Source organism: Bufo bufo, chromosome 6 (assembly GCF_905171765.1).
Source record: "Bufo bufo chromosome 6, aBufBuf1.1, whole genome shotgun sequence".
Classification (NCBI taxonomy): domain Eukaryota; kingdom Metazoa; phylum Chordata; class Amphibia; order Anura; family Bufonidae; genus Bufo; species Bufo bufo.
This window is the reverse complement of record NC_053394.1, coordinates 16069770-16092996: the sequence shown is the minus strand read 5'-3', so window position 1 is coordinate 16092996 and position 23227 is coordinate 16069770. Positions and strand designations below refer to the sequence as shown.

Genomic DNA, 23227 nt, shown 5'->3' with positions numbered 1-23227 from the left:
GCTGGGTGGCGGCCGTTGCTACCTCCTCTTCCTTATCCGATGCCAAGAATGGCTGCGCATCGGTAAGGTATGGGAATGGATGGAAAAATAATTCCTCTGACTCGAGTGGAGGGGCTATGGTGGTGGTGGTGGTGTCTTTGGGGGTGCACACAGCAGAGAGTGAGGAGGGTGCAGATACAGAGGATGAGGCTCAGTATTTTGTGGGAGCAAGTATATCAAACCCCTTAATCAGTATTTTGTGGACGCAGGTATATCACACCAGTTGCAATTAGTTATTCCAATAGCGTTTGTCCCTCTATCTAGCTGCAGTATCTCAGCAGAACCGCACACAACTGCTGCACAATACAAATGCACTATAATGTACTTTCTATGTTAGAAGGTATATTATATGCATATCCCCTCAATCAGTTTTTTTTTTTTTTGGAGGGCAACAGGTATATCACACCAGTAGAAATTATTTGTTCCAATAGCGTTTTGCACTCTGTGTAGCTGCGGTATCGCAGCAGAACCGCACACAACTGCTGCACAATACAAATGCACTATAATATACTTTCTATGTTAGAAAGTATATTATAAGTATATTACTACCCTCAGTATGTTACACCTATCGATAGCACACCTATACCAGTCCTTAAAAGGACTTTTGTGGCCCTATTAGCTAGCGTTTGGTGTCCCTAAAAGTATGTCCCTGCTCCACACAGCAACCTCTCCCTACATTGGCAAAAAACAGAATGTAAAATGGCGGCCAGATCAAGTTTATTTATAGGGTAAGGGGTGTGTCCGTGTGCTGAAAAGTCTCAAATGGCTTTCCTGTCCCACTTGATGGATGTGTCATGGGTCAAAGTTTGGCGCTATGAAAAAAAAATGGAGCTTGCGAATATCGCCATATGTTCGCATGTTCAGGAAAATTAGTAAAGTTCGCCGTGAAATGACTGCCGGTCGAACCGCAAGGCCATCTCTAGTGGTAAGCACCAGAAACAACACAGACATCATTTGATCCAAACGGAAAACAGGTAGATCAAACCACGTGTTGCCAGTAATGTAGAAGGAGGAGAGCAGGTCTAGAAAAAGTAGTACAGAGTAATGTAGAAGGCAGAGAAAAGGTCTAGAACAAGGAGCATAGTGTAATCAATAAGGCTAAATATTGGTATAGAAGTAGGAACACTGGTTAATGTAGAAAGTGCAGGACAGGTCTAGAAGGGGTACTGAGTCATTTATAAGACTGAAGACAGATATGGAATGAGGGGCACCTAATGTTCAAAAATTTAGGAGGCAGAGGACAGTTCTAGAAGGAGGAGCAGAGAGTAATGTAGAAGGCAAGGGACAGGTGTAGAAACAAAAGCATGAAGTAATTGAGAAGGTGGCGCACAGGTCTAGAAGGAGGAGAACATAGTAATGTAGAATGCAGAGCACAGGACTAGGAGGAGCACAAAATGTTAATGTTTAGCTTTGGCAGCTAGCAGATCATTGGTGCCTTTGGTTAGGGCAGCTTCAGTTAAGTGATGAGGTCACAAGCCAGATTGTAGTTGGTCATAACTTGAATGGGATGAAAGGTGGGAGGATAATTCAAGGTGGACATGTTGTAGCAAGATGAGGTGATAGCTGGATAAGGAGGATAGGTCAAGGAAAGGCCTCCTAAGGATGGGTGGCAATAAAGTTTGCAATAGACTAGAGTTGGTAGTAGACTCTGTTGCTATTAGACTAGATTTGTAGCTTGAATAGAATTGATAGTAGGCTAGAGCTTGTGATAGAGCATAGTTGGTAGTCGACTAGATTTGAAAACTGACTTGAGTTGGTAGCAGACTTTGTTGCAGTAGACTACAGTTAGTATTAGACTTAAGTTATTAGTAGACTAGAGTTATGTTGGCCGTTAGACAGAAGTTGGTTGATGGTTAATGATCATTTTACAGACACCGCCATAACCTGTCCATATTGGCTGTTCCAATAGTTCAAATTGGTCACATATGTTCAATGAAACCAGACGGTGGACTTAAGGTCTTACTGTAGCTCGAACAGGCACTAGCTAGAATGGATCAGGAGCCATTGGCACAAACTTTACATTTTCTAAGGTTACATCCACCTTTATAAGATGTTTTCAAACATGGCCGACTTCATTTCAGACAATTATTGTCCGTCATTGCTCAGTTAAGATGTTATTTCGTTGTTGAATTTTACCCGCTGAATGATTGTTTTGGCTGAGACTATTTTGTGCGGCCACCTCTCGTGGTAGACACTGTTGGTAAAAGACCAGAGCTAGTGGAAGACTGGACTTGTTAATAGACTAGAGTTGGTAGGAGACTGAAGAGTAGACTAGTGTGTTGATGCTAGCACCATCCAGAAGCTTTATTCTATATTATTGTCTCAATCACTTACATCTTATTAAGCTTAAAGACCTCTCTCTTTAGTGATATGTATTCATCTAGACAGTTTGCGGAACATTTATGGCAAATCATATGAGTGTGAACACCAATCTCTGCAGATAGCAATGCTTGTTGATGAATGAGCCTAACACTTCACCATCATTAGTGGACTAGAAATTCTCGAGAAAACAGGAATGTATTAAAGAGGCACTAATTAGACCGGGTCGCCGATGAGAAATTACAGAAAGTGGCGTTACTAATTACATTCCTGTCCTACCGAGGCTTCCCTGCGCTCTAGTAAAAGCCATCTCAGCAATTCGTGTGGATGTTTTATTTATTAACTGCACTAATATCTGAATATTCAGCCAGCGGTGAGCACGAGGCCCCTCTCCATCCGGATGAGCATGGAATAACAATGTATTTTTCTTCCAGATTGAAATGTGAAGGTGAAAGGCTGTATGTGTTTTATCAGCTCATTGATCTCTCCTCTTCTAATAAATCCCTTATTGAATGCGCTATGTAATTGATTCAGGAGCTATACATTACAGATGGTGATGTGGTGTTCATTTATGTGAAATAGTTGCTAAACACTATGGTCTATCTATGGTCTATACTTATAATATGATAAATATTGCAGGTCAGGTACATAATGTGAGCGCTGAAGAACTTTCCTTTACACAATCCAAGCCTGGTTTAGAATGAAATCTTTTAACAGTCCAGCGTTATCATAACTTGGAAGTAAGAGCTTTGGGTTTAAGATCAAAGGCCCAAAAGAGAACCTGCAAGTTCTTCCATGAGAGCAAGGCCCAGCTAGAACAATCTTCATAAGGTTCCGTAGAAGACAGCTCCATTGACAATGGTTCCAGTTACACGTTTGATGTGTTTACTCTTCTCTGGTGGGTCAAAGGTTCTCCAGTCCTTAATGGTGAGACAAGGTGGTTCTTGATGAGGTCAGGTGATACTTCACTGGCTCAGAGTGTTGGAAACCTATTCCAAAAGGATGGAGATTTACTGGAGACTAGTTTCAGTCAAGAACTAGTGAGCATGACTTTTGTACCAATGCAGTCAATAATGCAATTACAAGCTGTAAATGGAGGCTAAAGGAGATGAATGGGTGATTGCAGGACTATGCCTTCACTTGGACATTTATAGGACATGCTGCTGCTACCGTAGATTTGACACTAGATTAGAATTGACTGGAGCCCATTGGCATAAAATTTTGATTTTCTAAGGTTTAATCCACTTTTATAAGATGTTTTTGAAGACGTTGCTGCTTTGCAGTAGAGAGATATGGAAGCTATTATGCAGAGAAAAACCCAGAACAGTTACTTGTATGGTTACAAACACCTCCATTTATTAAGATGATCCTAAGGTAACAATGTAGATGCTGCTCAGAGCCTATAAAGAGGTGAACTGCAAATTATAGACCAGCAAAAAACGATGAGTAACACTTTGGTGCAATGATGAATCTTTGCAATATTTTCCGAAAATCCGCGACTTGTATTTTGGATAAGGAATGGAGAATTTTAGAAATATGTACCTACCTACCATACCTCAGGTTAAATAAGAACCAAAGCCCAATGTTTCATAGTGCTATACTCACCAACAGGTATTAGACACAGCACTCCCCTTACTTTGCTTGGTTTGGACAGTGCCTTTTTGTTAGATCGTTCCTTCAAACAATCGATGACTACAAGATATCCAGGAAAGCTGTTGTGTACCTGCCAGCAAGGGAACTTGAAGCATTCTATGACACTCACTGAAGGTATTGGACTATCTGTATAAGGGCATGGCCACATGATCAGGTTTCCAGATGAAGTTCTGGGATCCAAATAAAAAAAAAGTTAAAAAGTTGTATCTGTCCTTTGTATTTTCTTTATTTTTATGATCTACTCCTGATTTTGGCTTCCAAAATTGCATCAGAAAACCTGACCATTTGGGAGTACCCTAATGCAGAGGTCTGTTGGGTCCTAGGGAGAGAGTTCTTATTTGTAGACTCCCTCACGGTTGTCAGTAGATGTCTTGAAGGATCCTTTTGTGTCTCTCAGTTTCTAAGCCAACATCCCCTTCCCCCTGAAGAAAACCTACATAGATTTTGAACGTGTTATTTTGAAGCCACTTGCTATTTCTCTATACTTAAAAGGGTTTTTCCGAGATTCTTTCAACTGATGACCTATCCTCGGGATAGGTCATCAGTATCCGATCAGCTGTTTTGAGAAGGCACCAGCGCTTCCGTGGGTGTCAGTCTTCTCCATGTTGGGGTCCCGGGTCCCCTACCGATCAGATATCTAGAGGATAGATCATCAGTATTAACATCTCAGAAAATTTCTTTAAATTACATTAAACACTGTCACATTGTGATAGGTCTCAGGGGTCACCGTTTATCCTTGTGGAGACCACCAGCTTGCGCAGGAAGTCTTAAAGGCAATGATCCATGGGAAAGGGTTTGCTAATTAGCCCTTTCTTTCTGATGCCACCTAATGTTCAACCCATAAGAGAGTCTTGAGACATGACTATGGATTTCAGTCAAGATAGAGTTTCCGCCAAAAGCAAGAGATACCCATAGACAGTTGTTATGGTGCTATCATTCCTCATAGGTACCAGTTGGCTGGAGGAGAAGCAGTTGACATAGTTTTTTTGGGGGGACACTGCTTGTCCTCTCAAACCCCCTGGTATTATACCCTGAAGTCCATTACAGAGCAACATGACATGTTGTTCTTGCATACGCGACCACTAAGGCCATTGATAAACTGTAATGGTCTCACAATGGGCCCTTGTCATGACCAGTCCAGTGTGGACCACCGAGATCTGCGTTGCTGGAAAGAAGGGAATCTGGAAAAATTACACACTGCAGCCAGCCATACGTTTTTCTTTTTTTATATAAGGCAGGTCAATCCCTTTAATGGTAAGCTCTAGGCCGTTCATGGTTTCTGTTATCATATATCTAATGTTATAAAGTGTCCACTCACTATAATGGGGTTAAGTTTAACTTTGCTGACATAAAGTGTGTGTTTACTGCTCTTGATAATAAGAACCACAGGAAGCTGGCTCACAGGCTTGTGTAATTTCTGGAACAAAGGCCTAGTTAGTCCCACCAGTCAACCATTGTACCTTCACGCAGAACGGACTCTTCTTGTGGACGCCACATGTTGAGATCCAATCGATAATAAATTGGCTGAATCTGGAAAATGAAGCCTCCTCAGCCTCAATCTTTTCATGTTTTCAAACCTTACAATAAAAATTAACCCAAACAGCGGAGATTTTTTTTTTTCCTTTGTACTGAAGCTGTCATGGATCCTGTGCTCCTGTTTCAGCAGAAGCATATACTGAGAGGCTATACTGAAGCTGAGTTGACTATCACTAAAAAGTCTCTCTCCGTTTGCTCCTGTGGCAGTCAAGAAGTGATGGGTATTTAGGGTCCTGTTTAATTTCTGAAAGAGGTTCTGCAGAAGCTGAGAAGCATATATTATATACCCATCATCCATAGAATTATAACAACCTGCCCATTGTTATGTAGATCTCCCTCGTGCCACAAAATCAGCAATAGCCAGTTAAGGCAAAAGTGTCCTGTGGTGTTAAGCACCAAGAAACATACAAGACCGTGAACTGTTTTTCATACTTTTCAAACCGTTCCTGGAAAGTTTTTGTGGTGTGGCCGGGCATTATTCTGCTGATTGAGGACACTGCAATTAGGGGGCACCTCTGCGATAAAAGGTGACACTTGTCTGTACTGTAGGTGACACATCCACCTGATGCCAGAACCCAAGGTTTCCAGAAGAACATTGCCCAGAGCATCACACTGCCTGGCTTGAGTTCTTCCAGTAATGCACCCGGTGCCATCTCTTCTCCAGGCAAGTGATGCATATGCAGTGACCAGGAACAGGTACGCTGACGCCACTTAATGCAGTGGCCGGATCAGGTGGATCATTTTTCCTGTATTTATCGTGACGCCAATTGCAGCGTGTGCAGGGTACTACCTCAAGGCCCTTCCAAGGTGTTATAATGCACGTCCCAGTTTAGGAATGCCAGAGTGGTGTAATGGTCTAGAATGTCTCTATAGCTTGATGTTAGTTGTGTCACCGTGTCTCCTACCTGGGTACGGCCGGACTCCTGGCTCCTGGCTCACTTGCAATAAATTTGAGTGTAGTGATAGTAGGAGTAATAGAGGAATTTTGCAGAAGAAATTATGTCCAGACCTTTAGATGAAGTTCAAACGTTTCTTTACTTGAAATAACTTGCATCCAAGCAGTACACAGCTTTGGTCTCTTGGTCCCAGCAGGTTTTGGCAATCATTGGCAGAAATGAGTGCTTCTGCTTTAAATGTGGAGTTTGCAGGATACGTCGTCTGCTTGGTAGCTCTGTAACTATGGCAGGATTAGATTCTGTACTTATCTGGTACTTCTGCTGTGTGGGGACAGACTAGCTGAGGAGGAAATAGTTTCTCCTTGGTCTTTGGGCTTATCTCACAGATGGATTCTCAGGGTATGCTTTCTTCCTGGAACTCTGGAGGTTGTCTGTAGTTTCTGCTTTTCTCATCCAGCTGAGCTGAAGGTGCTCTAGCTGGGTATATGGCCAAGACTAACACACAGCCTTCCCCAACAGGGGTGCTGGTACACTGACTCTAACTTCCTTTTCCACCCATGCGGCAGGATGTGGGACCAGCCTACCTCTCCACACAGGGGCCAAGCTGAAATAATCCATTCCAGCTCAGATGCACTAAACACTAAGCTGTACCTGCCAATGGGTTGCTGCAACCTACTGGTAACCAGGCTAATTACGTGAACAATTGCATTTAACATGGTTTTGTATGCACATTTATGGAGGACATAATGTAAATTACATCTGATGACAGTATAAAGGCTCTCAGGAGATAGTAGCGGGGTAGAGGCGTGTAGTAACACAACTCTGGGGTGTTACACATATGCCCCCTGCTATCTACATGATGTTACCTGATTCATCAGACCAGGCCGTCTTCTTCCCCTTAGTTCTCCTGGTGCCATCACTTCTCCAGGTAAGTGATGCCCACCCCTGGCTGTCCATGTGATGTAACCTGATTCATCAGACCAGGCCGTCTTCTTTTCATAGTGCACCTGGTATCATCTCTTCCCCAGGTAAGGGACTCACACACACCTGGCCATCCACTTGATGTAATGTGATTTATCAGACCAGGCCGTCTTCTTCCATTGCTCCGTCCACCAATCCTGATGTTCACATGCCCATGGTAGGTGCCTTCAGCAGTGGTCAGGGGTCATCATGAGCGCTCTGACCAGTCTGTGGATACACCACCCCATACACATCAAAATGTGATGTCATGTGTGCCCTGACACCTTTATTTTGTTGCCATCAAGAATGTTGTTAGCAATCTGCTCTACAATAATTCTTCTGTGCCATCAGACCAGGCAGGCTAGTCTTCACTCCAGACACATCAATGGCCATGGCCCTGTCGCTGGTTCACTGGTTGTCCTTCTTTAGACCACTTTTGGTAGGCACTACATACCACAAGAACTGCTTTTTTGGAGATGGTCTGTCATCTGGTCATCACAATTTGGCCCTTGCTACTCAGATCTTCACACTTGCCTATTTTTCCTGTTTCTAACACATCAACTTCATGACCCAACTATTCACTTCACCTGGCGGTGGCTTTGATGTTGTGGCTGATCGGTGTGGTACATTATCGCACACATTGCGGTTCTCAGAGTCTATTATTCCAAGGAGAAACATCATGAAAGAATTTGTAATTCTCGTCTATAAAGCTGGTGTTGCTTTGGTAGCACAGAAAGGGTTATTCGCTTCGTCTGCATTTCGTCTGATCATCTTTCCATTGATCTAGAACATAACATTTCATGTTCCGCTTTAGACTCAGCAAATCCCTGATGCTAAGTACATAAAGAAATTCTTTTTAGCCATTTTGCAGCAGTTGTGCTGACAGGCGCCCGCCGCCCCCGTCCTCCTGATACTTCCCCAGGACTCTTTCTGTCCACGAAGCAGGGAGCTCTGCCCAGAAGCAATTACAGCCTGGAAATGGGTGTTTCTGAAAGGGGAGAAATTGCTTTGGACGGGGGATTTCTGGTGCGCCATTATTTTGGTGCACAATGCAGGGTCCTGGGAGGCTTCTGTCTCAGCCCTTCAATCGCTCTTTTTGTGATATTGAAAGTGCACAGGAAGATTTCGGCACCACGGAGAGCGGCACATTCGCCCCGGTCACATCGCTCCTTGCTCTACATTCAGCGTTTGCCAAATTGCGCATTTATCCACTTACACAAGATCCCCTCTCAATACTGATGCAGAAAGTTGTAGCTGCTCTCTTAAAGGGAATTTCTGGGAATATGTGAATTTTTCTTTCTGTTAAAGGCATGACTTTGTAGCCTTCATGAACTGAGGGGATGACCCTGTAGGAACTAATTATAATGTATACTGCCCCCCCCCCCCCCCACAAGATCCTACGTACAAAACCCAGCAGTTGCATTCGCAAATATAGCTAATTTTTTTATTTGACACTTAAAGGGATTGTCCCATCTGACACATTTATGACCGGAGAGTCCCATCAAGGGATTGTTCCATCTGGCCCCACTGTGAATGGAGAGCATGCACATGCACAGCATCCTCTCTATTAAATGCTATAGGACTTCAAAAAAACTAACAAGATAGGTTATTTTCGGTTGAGTTGGAGAGCGCCCTGCCCCACCCTCCATTTACCACTATAGTCGTGCATGCACAGTGTGTGCTCCATTCACTTCGGGACCCTGTTGAGATAAGAGTGGCTCCCACACCTATTGGACATCCATGGCAAACCCAATCAATATGACATAAATGTCCCAGATGGGAATACACTTTTATTGCTTTAAAGGCTATGGGCACTTTAGGGGCAATTCATTTTTTTTATGGTTGCTCATTTTACTCATTTTGGGCTAAATTGTTTTCAATGGGTCTTTACTTAAAAAAATCTGCAGTTTTTGTGATATGTGCAGTTAAAAATCTGTCTTTTTGCAGACTGTCCCTCCTGAGTTTCATCAGCTGAGGCTGAAGCCTTATCTCTGGTCTCCTGATCTCATAAACACTCATTATAGCTAAACTGATGAGAATATGACAAATAAGTGATTAAAAGGTCAGGAGTAGGGTTGAGCGAACTCGAACTGTAAAGTTCGGGTTCATACCGAACTTTAGGATTTGGGGCCCCGGACCCGAACCCGAACATTTCCGTAAAAGTTCGGGTTCAGTGTTTGGCGCTTTCTTGGCGCTTTTTGAAAGGCTGCAGATCAGCCAATCAACAAGCGTCATACTACTTGCCCCAAGAGGCCATCACAGCCATGCCTACTAATGTCATGGCTGTGATTGGCCAGTGCACCATGTGACCCAGCCTCTATATAAGCTTGGGTCACGTATCGCTGCACGTCACTCTGCTGTTACTAGTGTAGACAGAGGATGCTGCTGGACTTGTGATTTCAGGGAGAGAATAGGAAAGAATCTAACTCAGCGATCTACAGACAAATAGTTGTGTGGGTGCAGGGCACTATCGTTTTACCCTGCCCTGAGCTCATTGACCAAAAATACGAACTTTTAGAATTCTGTTAGTTAGGTGGGTGGCGGCGGCGGCCATGTTATGCATGCTCAGTGCACCAGCACTGCATCTGAGCTTTTGGGACATTGCAAATCACCATTTTTTGGGGGAAAACTACAACATCTGGATTAGTCAGTGTGCAATTTAAGGTAGAAATACACCCATCATTTTCTGGGGTTTGAAAAACACACTCGTTTGACAAAAAACACTATTTTCAGGCCTTGCAGCATCAAAATGTGTGAAATTACAGGCTTATATATTGCTGTCAAATTCAGTTTTTAACCTCTTCAGGACACAGGCCCTTATGTCCTGGTACTTAAGAACACAGGGCGTAGCGTGCGGTGATCGGAAGCCGGTGCCTGCTCAAATCATTGAGCAGGCACCTCGGCTAAATGCCCGGGGGGGGGGGGGGGGTCCCCTGCGGTTTGCGGCTGTTACCTATTGCGGTGGCGGGCTGTTCCATCGGGTCCCCATGCGGCTGTAGGGGGGACCTGATGGCATGGAAGGCAGCGCGATGTCTAAGGAAGGCATCGCGCTGCCTTCTGGTGAAGAGCCTGTGAGATCCAGCCCCCTGGATCTCACAGGCCGGAAGCTGTATGAGTAATACACACAGTATTACTCATACAGCCAATGCATTCCAATACAGAAGTATTGGAATGCATTGTAAAGGATTAGACCCCCAAAAGTTCAAGTCCCAAAGTGGGACGAAAAATGAAGTGAAAAAAAAAGTTTAAAAAATAAAGTTTTCCCCCAAAAAATTAAAAGTTTCCAATAAAAATAAACAAAAACTTCATTTTCCCCAAATAAAGTTAAAAAAAATTGGTAAAAAATAGGGGGGGAGGGAGAAAGTATACATATTAGGTATCGCCGCGTCCGTATCGACCGGCTCTATAAACATATCACATGAACTAACCCCTCAGATGAACACCGTGAAAAATAAAAATTAAAAACTGTGCTAAATAAACCATTTTTTTGTCACCTTACATCACAAAAAGTACAACAGCAAGCGATCAAAAAGGCGTTTGCCCACCAAAATAGGACTAATCTAACCGTCACCTCATCCCGCAAAAAATGAGCCCCTATCTGAGACAATCGCTCAAAAAATAAAAAAAACTATGGCTCAGAATATGGAGACACTAAAACATCTTTTTTTTGTTTTAAAAAAGCTGTTATTGTGTAAAACTTACATAAATAAAAAAAGTATACATATTAGGTATCGCCGCGTCCGTATCGACCGTCTCTATAAAAATATCACATGACCTAACCCCTCAGATGAACACCGTAAACAATTTAAAATAAAAACTGTGCTAAATAAACCATTTTTTTGTCACCTTACATCACAAAAAGTGTAATAGCAAGCGATCAAAAAGTCACACGCACCCCAAAATAGTGCCAATAAAACCATCATCTCATCCCGCAAAAATCATACCCTACCCAAAGTAATCGCCAAAAAACTGAAAAAATTATGGCTCTAAGACTATGGAAACACTAAAACATGATTTTTTTTGCTTCAAAAATGAAATCATTGTGTAAAACTTACATAAATAAATAAAAAGTATACATATTAGGTATCGCCGCATCCGTGACAACCTGGTCTATAAAATTACCACATTATCTAACCTTTCAGATGAATGTTGTAAATAACAAAAAATAAAAACGGTGCCAAAACAGCTATTTCTTGTTATCTTGCCTCACAAAAAGTGTAATATAGAGCAACCAAAAATCATATGTACCCTAAACTAGTACCAACAAAACTTCCACCCTATCCCGTAGTTTCTAAAATGGGGTCACTTTTTTGGAGTTTCTACTCTAGGGGTGCATCAGGGGGGCTTCAAATGGGACATGGTGTAAAAAAAAAACAGTCCAGCAAAATTTGCCTTCCAAAAACCGTATGGCATTCCATTCTTTCTGCGCCCTGCCGTGTGCCCGTACAGCGGTTTACGACCACATATGGGGTGTTTCTGTAAACTACAGAATCAGGGCCATAAATATTGAGTTTTGTTTGGCTGTTAATCCCTGCTTTGTTACTGGAGAAAATGGATTAAAATTGAAAATTTGCCCAAAAATTTAAATTCTGAAATTTCATCTCCATTTGCCAATAACTCTTGTGGAACACCTAAAGGGTTAACGACGTTTGTAAAATCAGTTATGAATACCTTAAGGGGTGTAGTTTCTTAGATGGGGTCACTTTTATGGAGTTTCTACTCTAGGGGTGCATCAGGGGGGCTTCAAATTGGACATGGTGTCAAAAAAAAACAGTCCAGCAAAACCTGCCTTCCAAAAACCGTATGGCATTCCTTTTCTTCTGCGCCCTGCCGTGTGCCCGTACAGCGGTTTACGACCACATATGGGGTGTTTCTGTAAACTACAGAATTAGAGCCATAAATATTGAGTTTGGTTTGGCTGTTAACCCTTGCTTTGTAACTGAAAAAAAATTATTAAAATGGAAAATCTGCCAAAAAAGTGAAATTTTGAAATATTTTCCATTAATTTTTGTGGAACACCTAAAGGGTTAACAAAGTTAGTAAAATCAGTTTTGAATACCTTGAGGGTGTAGTTTCTAGAATGGGGTAATTTTTGGGTGGTTTCTATTATGTAAGCCTCGCAAAGTGATTTCAGACCTGAACTGGTCCCTAAAAATTGGGTTTTTGAAAAGATTTGCTTCTAAACTTCTAAGCCTTATAACATCCCCAAAAAATAAAATATCATTCCCAAAATGATCCAAACATGAAGTAGACAGTCTTTCACCTCACTCTCTTGCAAATCAACCAAGCAGTCTGAGCCCCAAGTCATGCAGCAGTCTCTTCTGCTTTTTGATGACTCTGTTAGTAGGGTTTCCCAGGGCCATCAACCTAGCCCTGCCCCAGAAGTGTTAGACATTGAGTGCACCGATGCCCAACCACTTATTTTTCAAGATGAGTACATGGGAGGACCATCGGATGATGACGAAACACAGGTGCCAACTGCTGGGCTTTCGAAAGTGTGCAGACCGACAAGGAAGTCAGGGGTGAAGACTGGGTGGACGATGATGTGGAGGACGATGAGGTCCTCGACCCCACATGGAATCAAGGTCATGCGAGTGACCGATGTAGTTCGGAGGTAGAGGCGGTGGTCGCACAAAGCCACCAGCACAGCAGAAGAGGGAGCAGGGTGCAAAAGCGGAGCGGCCGTCCCCTAGACAGTACGCCTGCTACTGCCCACCGCAGCAAGGGACCGAGCACACCAAAGCCAGCGCCAAGGAGTTCACTGGCGTTGCAGTTCTTCAGACAATGTGCTGACGACAAGACACGAGTGGTTTGCACGCTGTGCAATCAGAGCCTGAAGCGAGGCATAAACGTTCTCAACCTGAGCACAACCTGCATGACCAGGCATTTAAGTGCAAAGCATGAGCTGCAGATGAAAAACCAAGAAAGGTCTCTGGCTCCTCCTGCTTCCTCTTCTGCTGCAGTCGCGGCCTCTTCATCCACCTCTGGAGTGACAGTGCCATCTGGCACCCCACAAACAGTGGATCTGCCAGCAACACCACCACCTGGGTCACCAAGCATCTCCACAATGTCACATGGAAGCGTTCAGCTCTTCATATCCCAAACGCTGGAGAGGAAGAGGAAGTGCCCCCCTACCCACCCGCGATCCCTAGCCCTGAATGCCAGCATTTCTAAATTACTTGCCTATGAAATGCTGTCATTCCGTCTGGTGGAGACGGATAGTTTTAAAGGCCTTATGGCGGTGGCTGTTCCATAGTACGTCGTGCCCAGCCGCCACTACTTTTCAAGGTGAGCCATCCCTTCCCTGCACAACCAAGTAGGGGACAAAATCAAGTGTGCACTGCGCAACGCCATCTGTGGCAAGGTGCACCTGACTACGGATACGTGGACCAGTAAGCCCGGTCAGGGCCGCTATATCTCCATAACAGCACACTGGGTAAATGCAGTGGCGGCTGGGCCTGAGGTGGATAGCAGTTTGGCGCATGTCCTTCCACCACTGAGGATTGCAGGGCGCTTCAGTTTGCCTCCTGTTGCTTCCTCCTCCTACTCTGCTTCCTCATCCTCTACCGGCTCCTCATCCGGTCAGCGTAACACCTTCACCACCAACTTCAGCACAGCCAGGGGTAAACGACAGCAGGCAGTTTTAAAACTTATCTGTTTGGGGGACAAACCCCACACCGCGCAGGAGCTGTGGACGGGCCTTGAACAACAGACCGATGAGTGGTTGGTGCCAGTCAGCCTCAAGCCCGGCCTGGTGGTGTGCGATAATGGGCGAAATCTCGTAGCAGCTCTGGGACTAGCCGGTTTGACGCACATCCCTTGCCTAGCGCATGTGCTGAATTTGGTGGTGCAGAGATTCCTTAAAAATGACCTCGACATGTCAGAGCTGCTGCATAAAGTGCGGGCCGTCTGTGCGCGCTTTCGGCGTTCTCACCCTGCTGCTGCTCGCCTGTCAGTGCTGCGGCCTTCCCGCTCACCGCCTCATATGCGACGTGCCCACAAGGTGGAACTCCACCTTGCACATGCTGGACAGACTGTGCGAGCAGCAGCAGGCCATAGTGGAGTTTCAGCTGCAGCACGCACGGGTGAGTCGCTCGGCGGAACAGCACCACTTCACCACCAATGACTGGGCCTCCATGCGAGACCTGTGTTCCTTGTTGCGCTGTTTCGAGTACTCCACCAACATGGCCAGTGCAGTTCTCAGCGTTACTATCCCACTTCTATGCCTCCTTGAAAAAACGCTCCTGGCGATGATGGAAGAGGATGTAGCACAGGAGGAGGAGGAAGAGGGATCATTTCGTAGGGTTTCTGGCCAGTCATTCCCAAGTGGCTCTGAGGGTGGGTTCCTGCACCCACGAACCCAAGGTACACAATTGTTCAGCCAGGGCTCAGTTCTGGAGGATGAGGAGGTGGAGGATGAGGAGGAGGACATGGAGGAGGAGGAACCGAGACTAGCTCATGGCCATCACTGGTGCGTGGCTGGGGGGGATACAGAGGACACACCTCCCACAGAGGACAGCTTTTCATTGCCTCTGGGCAGGTTGACACACATGAGCGATTACATGCTGCAGTGTCTCCGCACATTCTAACTTGTGCTGATCACTGGATGGCCACGCTGCTGGATCCCCGTTACAAGGACAACGTACCGTCCTTAATTCCATCACTGGAGCGTGATCGTAAGATGTGCGAGTACAAGCGCATGGGGAGTGGAAGCGCAAGGCGAAGGCAGAGGACGAGGAAGAGGTCGCCAAGGCAGGGTTAGCATGGCCGACATGTGGAAAAACTTTGTCAGCACGCCACAACAACCAGCACCACCAGCTGATATGGAACGTCTTAGCAGGAGGCAGCATTTCACCAACATGGTGGAGCAGTATGTGTGCACACGCCTACACGTACTGACTGATGGTTCTGCCCCCTTCAACTTCTGGGTCTCCAAATTGTCCACATGGCCTGAGCTTGCCCTTTACGCCTTGGTGGTGCTGGCCTGCCCTGCAGCCGGTGTACTCTCTGACCGTGTGTTTAGCACGGCAGGGGGCGTCATCACAGACAAGCGCAGCCGTCTGTCCACAGCCAACCTGGACAAGCTCACGTTTATTAAAATGAACCCGGCATGGATCCCTCAGGACTTGTCCGTACCTTGTGCAGATTAGACATTTATACCACCATCAAACATACATTCTTGTACTTAAGTCAAGTGCAATGATTCTTTGTTTTCTTCTTTTTTATTTGTCCCAATATTTTGGAGGCTACCTACCCCAATAAAAAAAATAAAAAAACATTGTTGGCTACCTCCTCCTCCATTGCTGCCTCCACCTACAACACCACATTCACCGCCTCCTCAACCTCCGACTCCATATCCACCTCCTTCTCTGAGTTGCAGGTTAATAATTTGTAATTTTTAGTTATTTTATTTTATTTTCAGTTATTTCCCTATCCACATTTGTTTGCACAGCAGTTGCCATGCTCTTAAGCACATTTTACTGCCTTTTACATCCCTCTAGCCTTTTCAAGGACTATTTTAGAGCCATTTAAATGCAAAAAAGTGCCAATTTTAGTGCCCTAAATTGAAAGAATACTTACTTTCAATTGTCGGGTGACATTTTACCATTTTTGGCGCATACAAACCCCTGCTGTGCCTGGGTGACAGGGGCCTAAATCTCTCAAAATCCTCTGTTCTATTGCTGGGTGACATAAACCCCCTTTTGCCGTGAATGAACCCCTGCTCTGCATTGCTGACAGGGAACTAAATTTAGTGAAAACATCTGTTACTGATCGGAAGATGCGCGACTACAAGCGCACGCTGCTGATGACATTCCCACCTGACAGCGGGGGCACAGTGGAAGCACAAGGCGAAGGCAGAGGAGGAGGAAGAGGTCGCCAATGCAGCTGGGGCACCGCCAGCACCTGAGAAGGCAGGGTTAGCATGGCCCGAATGTGGAAAAGCTTTGTCAGCCTTGGAGGTGCTGACCTGCCCTGCAGCCAGTGTATAGTGTGAACGTGTGTTTAGCACGGCAGAGAGCATTATCACAGGCCGCAGCCAATGTGGACAAGCTTACGTTTATTAAAATGAACCAGGCATGGATCCCACAGGACTTGTCCGTACCTTGTGCAGAATAGACATTTATACCAGCCTCAACCATCCATTCTTGTACTCAAGTGCACTTATTCTTTGTTTTATTTTGTTATATGTCCCAATATTTTGGGGGATACCCCAATTTAAAAATAAAAAATAACACAAATCAGTGTTGGCTACCTATTCCTCCTTCACCGCCGCTTCCACCTACACCGCCACGTCAACCTACACCGCCACATCCACCCATCCACCTCCTCAACCTCCTACTCCTAGATCCAGATTGTTATTTTAAATTTTTCTGTATTTTATGTTATTTTAAGTCATTTCCCTATCCACATTTGTTTGCAGAACAGTTGTCATGCTCTTAAGCACATTTTGATGCCTTTTGCAGCCCTCTAGCCCCTTCCAGGACTATTTTAGAGCCATTTTAGTGACCAAAAGTTCGGGTCCCCATTGACTTCAATAGGGTTCGGGTTCAGGGTCAAATTCGGGTCCCGAACACAAACTTTTTTTTCAAGTTCGGCCGAACCTGCCGAACCCGAACATCCAGGTGTCCGCTCAACTTTAGTCAGAAGACCTGAGATAAGGCTTCAGACTCAGCTGATGAAACTCAGGAGGGACAGTCTGCGAGTAGACTGATTTTTAACTACACATATCACAAAAACTGCAGAAAGTTTTTAATAAAGACATATTGAAAAAAGATTTTTAGTCCAAAATGAGTAATCATAAAAAAATTGCCTCGAATGTGTCCATAGCCGTTATCTATACAGTGGCGAAAAACTTTAACTTATATTTTTCAACAGATTTAGTTGTATTATGTATCCATTTAAAGTTTGCCACAACAGAGTATTTGACCCTTTAAGAGTCAAATTTACATTTGCTACATGCAAAGTGATTCCACATGTAACAGTGGTGCCACATCAAACAGTGATGTCACATCTAGCAGTGATGCCACATCAAACAGTGATGCCACATCAAACAGTGATGTCACATCTAGCAGTGATGCCACATCAAACAGTGATGTCACATCTAGCAGTGATGTCACATCTAGCAGTGATGTCACATCTAGCAGTGATGCCATATCTAACAGTGATGCAACATCAGTGATGCCACATCAAACAGTGATGTCACATCTAACAGTGATGTCACATCTAGCAGTGATGCCATATCTAACAGTGATGCCACATCTAACAGTGACGCCACATCTAACATTGATATCACATCTATCAGTGATGCCACATCAAACAAACAGTGACGCCACATCGAACAGTGATGCCACATCTAACAGTGATGCTACATTAATCAGTGATACCACATCTAGCAGTGATGCTACATTAATCAGTGATACCACATCAAACGGTGATGCCCCATCTAGCAGTGATGCCACATCAAACAGTGCTGCCACATCTAAAAGTGATACCACATCTAACAGTGATGCCACATCTTGCACAGTGATGCCACATCTAACAGTGATGTCACATTTAGCAGTGATGCCACATCAGTGATGCCACATCGAACAGTGATGCCACATCTAACAGTGATGCCGCATCTAGCTGTGCTGTTCGGTGCTGCAGTCATATGACTAGGTCACATGACTGCAGGATGTGGTGTCTATTGGAAAACTTGTCAATCACAACCCATTCTTTACATGCCAGTACAAATCTTGCAACACATGGGGAATGGAAAGAAAGAAGCAACCTTTTAAATAATTTTTATTTAAAAAAGCCATCTTTAAGACTATTGTCACAGACAACCACTTTTAACGCTCTATTTAAACCCTTCTGTCAAATATTTCCTGATGTATATCCTGATATATGTGGCACGAGATGACCGGTTCTGAAAAAAAAAAAAAAAACATGACTTGTGATACTCTTTCTGGAGATGTTTATTCGTGTCTCTATGTGGCCACCCAGTGGTTCTGATGTGAATTGCAGGCTGTCAAAGGTTTTACTAGCATGTAATGACATTGTGTTGAATTTGTATAGTAAGAAATTGAAGTCCTTAAAGGAAGCCTTTTATTCTGCCTGGTTCTGCACCTGCAAGTGTCCAGGAGTCGGAGCTTCCCTCTGAAGTGCTCTCTGCATTGAGCTGCATCACAGCCCCTCCCCTCTGCTCTGAATGACAGCTGTAGCACCCAATCAGGAGACCACCGCAGCTGTCCTTCAGCGCAGAACGAAGAGGCTGTGAAGCAGCTCAGTTCACTTCACCGTGAAGCCCCACCTTCTGGGCACTTGCAGGAGCAGAATAAAATTTCATATTCACACTACTCCTGACGGAAAGCTCCATAAAGGTATATTTCTACAGTTTTCTCCAGCCCCTACCTAGTGCCGTCAGCAGTTTAGCATGGTCAAAACTGCTGACGGATTCCTTTTTTGCCAAATATGTCAAGTCAAAGGGTGTACACCCCTCTGTAACTGCAGCCGGTCCCACACAACGGAGTGACACTGAGAGTCATGGGCGTTGAATGAGACCATGTTTTTTTTTTTGTCTGCGGGCTCCCGACAACTGGGATATAATGCGCTCGGAGTCATGGCACCCATAGTGAATTATTAAGGAGCCGGGAGTAATGCGGTAGCATTTTCTCACGTCACAAATCAGTCGGTGAAGGAGATAAATTAAGATTAGAAGATGTCTGCCTGGCGACCTGCTTTCTGCCCCTTCACAGAAAGCCAAGTCGCTACTTCATGTAAGATAATGCTTCCCATTTTGTTATATTGCTTTTAAATTGAAATAGATTGGAAGCCATTACAATTCAATTTACTGGACTAGCTCCTTCTCAAGGAGATGGAGAAGGATAAAGGGAGCGGAGGGATTCTGGAGAGATGCGGCGCTGGGATAAGCGGCATGTTCTCAGTGCAGCACTCATACATATGAAGTTTTCTTTCTACGCCTTCGATAAAATGCTGCGGGGTTATTGTGTCATTTCTCTCCATGTCACCGCTCCCAGCGGACAAGTCCGATTTAATTTTACAGCAGAAATATCCCTCTGATGGTGATCTTGACAAGTAGAGCCCAGAGCTCATGTCCAGTACAGTATTCCCTTAAAGGGTTTTTTCCAAGACTTCTATACTGATGACCAATCCTCAGGATAGGTCATCAGTATCTGATGGGTGGGGGACCTCCGCCAATCATTTGCACTTCTCCAACTTTCCCTAGGCCACATGACGTCACTTTCATCAGTCACATGGCCTAGGCACAGCTCAGCCCCATTGAAGTTAATGGGGCTGAGCTGCAATACCAAGCACAGCCACTTTGCAATTTATGGCGCTGTTCTTGGTGAACTAAAAGTAGGCCGGTGCCTTCTCGAACAGCTGGTTGGCGGGGGTCCCACCTCTGGATAGGTCATCAGTTAAAAAAATCTCAGAAAATCCCTTTAAATAAATCTGTATATTGTGATCAACAGAGGTGACCTTCCTTACCCTTCCTCTCTGCTCAATGTATCCTGAGATGTGTGGTGAAAAGATGAGTTGAGGTGTCTATCCTGTAAGTTAAGGTGTCTATGCGTGTCCACCCAGTGGTCGTCATGTGAACTGCAGCCTTTGAAGGGTTTTGCTACCTTGTTGCAATTTTTGAGGTTGGGCAAATTCTTGCAAAGATGAGGTTGGGCCCATCTGTTCACTATGTACCATACACCAGGATCTAGCTATAGGAGGTAGCGATTGCACTTGGGCGCTTTTGATTGAGAAGGTCCAAAGGCTGCTGTACAGCATAATAAGACTCCAGTATCATACATAGCCAACCAAAAAGTGAATCGGCACTCCACCTTCTACACATTTACAAGACAGCCGAGGGGCCAAAGACAAGCCCATGGGCGGCTAGTCAGATGTATGGGTGGTGTTCAGTTGATGAATGTCACATCACAGGCAGCACAGAAATAGGTTCAGCATACTTGATTTATAGCTTCATTTTTAATCAATCCATATCTAGAAGGAATACACAGCGAGGAGGTAATAGTGGGGCTCCTTCCCTGCATTTTCTCCTTAGTACTTGATAGGTGGGGCCCCCCTGATTTTGAATTAGGGCCCAAAAACAAATACTGTAGACAGTCCTGTGATCTTACGCACTCCATACAAGAGTTATATCTCAGGAACCTGTAGGCTTAGAACATTTTGCTCCTAAAATCCCTTTCATATCTGGAGGCAATCCCTTTACCCCGCTTTGTTAACAACCTCAATTCTCACCTTTAATTCAAGTACGAGATGTATTGAGTGACTCTGCTCCTCTTTTTAGGAGATCACTCATAGAGGCTGGAAGACATATTACATTGCCATTAATAGACCTCTTAGACCCCGATTTAAATTTGCCACAAGGTTGGCAACTCCACCCTCAACTTAGACCCCTCTTTCCTTTACAATTATTTCACATCCAACAGCATGTTAGACGACTTTCCATAATACACCAGGATCAGAAGATGGAACATACACAGGCTCGGACTGGCTGTACTCCGCCATCTCCGGCGACTCTATAGAGAATGGATGGAGAGGCAGGGTATATGCTCGACCTGCCACTTAGTCATGAAGGGGGATCAGCATTCAGACCCCCACGGATCACTTAGTTATCCACGATCCTGTGGACACAGGCCCTTTAACAGGCGAGCATTTCTATTTTAGTTTGACACATATTTTGGACCAAATTTTTAATTTAAATTTAATTTTATTTATTTTTTACACCCAAAGAAAACCTTTAAGGATAGGGAATGTGAAAAGGTGAAACAGCTATGACACGACAGGTGATAAGTGTCTGATTGGTGGGTGTCTGACTGCTGGGACCCCGATGATCAAAGGAACGTGGTCTTAACCACTTCAGCCCCCAGTGCTTAAACACCCTGAAAGACCAGGCCACTTTTTACACTTCTGACCTACACTACTTTCACCATTTATTGCTCGGTCATGCAACTTACCACCCAAATGAATTTTACCTCCTTTTCTTCTCACTAATAGAGCTTTCATTTGGTGGTATTTCTTTGCTGCTGACATTTTTACTTTTTTTGTTATTAATCGAAATTTAACGATTTTTTTTGCAAAAAAATGACATTTTTCACTTTCAGTTGTCAAATTTTGCAAAAAAAACTACATCCATATATAAATTTTGCTCTAAATTTATTGTTCTACATGTCTTTGATAAAAAAAAATGTTTGGGTAAAAAAAAATGGTTTGGGTAAAAGTTATAGCGTTTACAAACTATGGTACAAAAATGTGAATTTCCGCTTTTTGAAGCAGCTCTGACTTTCTGAGCACCTGTCATGTTTCCTGAGGTTCTACAATGCCCAGACAGTACAAACACCCCACAAATGACCCCATTTCGGAAAGTACACACCCTAAGGTATTCGCTGATGGGCATAGTGAGTTCATAGAACTTTTTATTTTTTGTCACAAGTTAGCAGAAAATGATGATTTTTTTTTTTTTTTTTTTTCTTACAAAGTCTCATATTCCACTAACTTGTGACAAAAAATAAAAAGTTCTATGAACTCACTATGCCCATCAGCGAATACCTTGGGGTCTCTTCTTTCCAAAATGGGGTCACTTGTGGGGTAGTTCTACTGCCCTGGCATTCTAGGGGCCCAAATGTGTGGTAAGGAGTTTGAAATCAAATTCTGTAAAAAATGACCTGTGAAATCCGAAAGGTGCTCTTTGGAATATGGGCCCCTTTGCCCACCTAGGCTGCAAAAAAGTGTCACACATCTGGTATCTCCGTACTCAGGAGAAGGTGGGGAATGTGTTTTGGGGTGTCTTTTTACATATACCCATGCTGGGTGAGATAAATATCTTGGTCAAATGCCAACTTTGTATAAAAAAATGGGAAAAGTTGTCTTTTGCCAAGATATTTCTCTCACCAGCATCTAGTCCACTTTGCTGGAGAGGCCATCAGACCTTGGGTTCATTTCTTCATATTTGGTGGGAATGTCCTAAAATTAACTCCTTTTGGCGAGAGATTGGAGACATCATTTCACGAGTATGTCAGGTGGCACTTCCCCCCGACACCTAAGACCTATCTCCTCAACATATATGGAGACCAGGTGGGGTGCAACTCTAGAAAAAAGCTTAGTACCTACTTACTGGCAGCAGCTAGAATCCTAGTAGCCATGTATTGGAAACCCACATCTCCCTCCCTAATAGCCCAATGACTTCTACGATTCGATCATATTTACCGAATGGAACGGATTGCCAGCTGGGAAAATGGCTCCCACTCTGCATTCTTACGCCTCTGGTGTCCCTGGCAGATGTTTAGGGGATTTCATAGTCCTTGAGATGCATATACATTGACGTACCACACTTAACCGACCTCCTTATACCACTGTACCTCTTCTCATAGTGACTATATTATCAACAACAGTGGACCTCCTCTGCGACCTCAGTTCAGAATATTATTGTTATTTCCTCTGTCCCTCCTTCCCCAACTTTTCCAGTCTCACATCCGCCCCCCCCCTTCTTTACCCCCACCCCACCTCCTCCCCTCCGTAACCTTTTTACCATATATTCACTTTTATATGTTGAGACAAATCGTAATTTTGATGCAGAATTTATGATATCACACCAACTGCATTCTTATATTTTACATGAAAATGGTGTGGAACGATGTACACTGTTCAAAAAAATAAAGGGAACACTTAAACAACACAATGTAACTACAAGTCAATCACACTTCTGTAAAATCAAACTGTCCACTTAGGAAGCAACACTGAGTGACAATCAATTTCACATGCTGTTGTGCAAGTGGGATAGACAACAGGTGGAAATTATAAGCAATTAG

At 44.1% G+C, this 23227-nt stretch overlaps 1 long non-coding RNA gene across 1 annotated transcript in view; it reads right to left on the bottom strand.

The window, feature by feature from the left end:
* Nucleotides 1–4560: 4560 nt before the first annotated feature.
* Nucleotides 4561–23227, bottom strand: part of LOC121005425 — a 30943-nt gene continuing 12276 nt past the window's right edge. Inside the window, exons 2-3 of the long non-coding RNA XR_005779939.1 lie at nucleotides 19615–19748; nucleotides 4561–4589 (exon numbers count right to left, since the gene is read on the bottom strand). This is a non-coding gene — a long non-coding RNA (uncharacterized LOC121005425). The remainder of the gene's footprint in view (nucleotides 4590–19614; nucleotides 19749–23227) is intronic.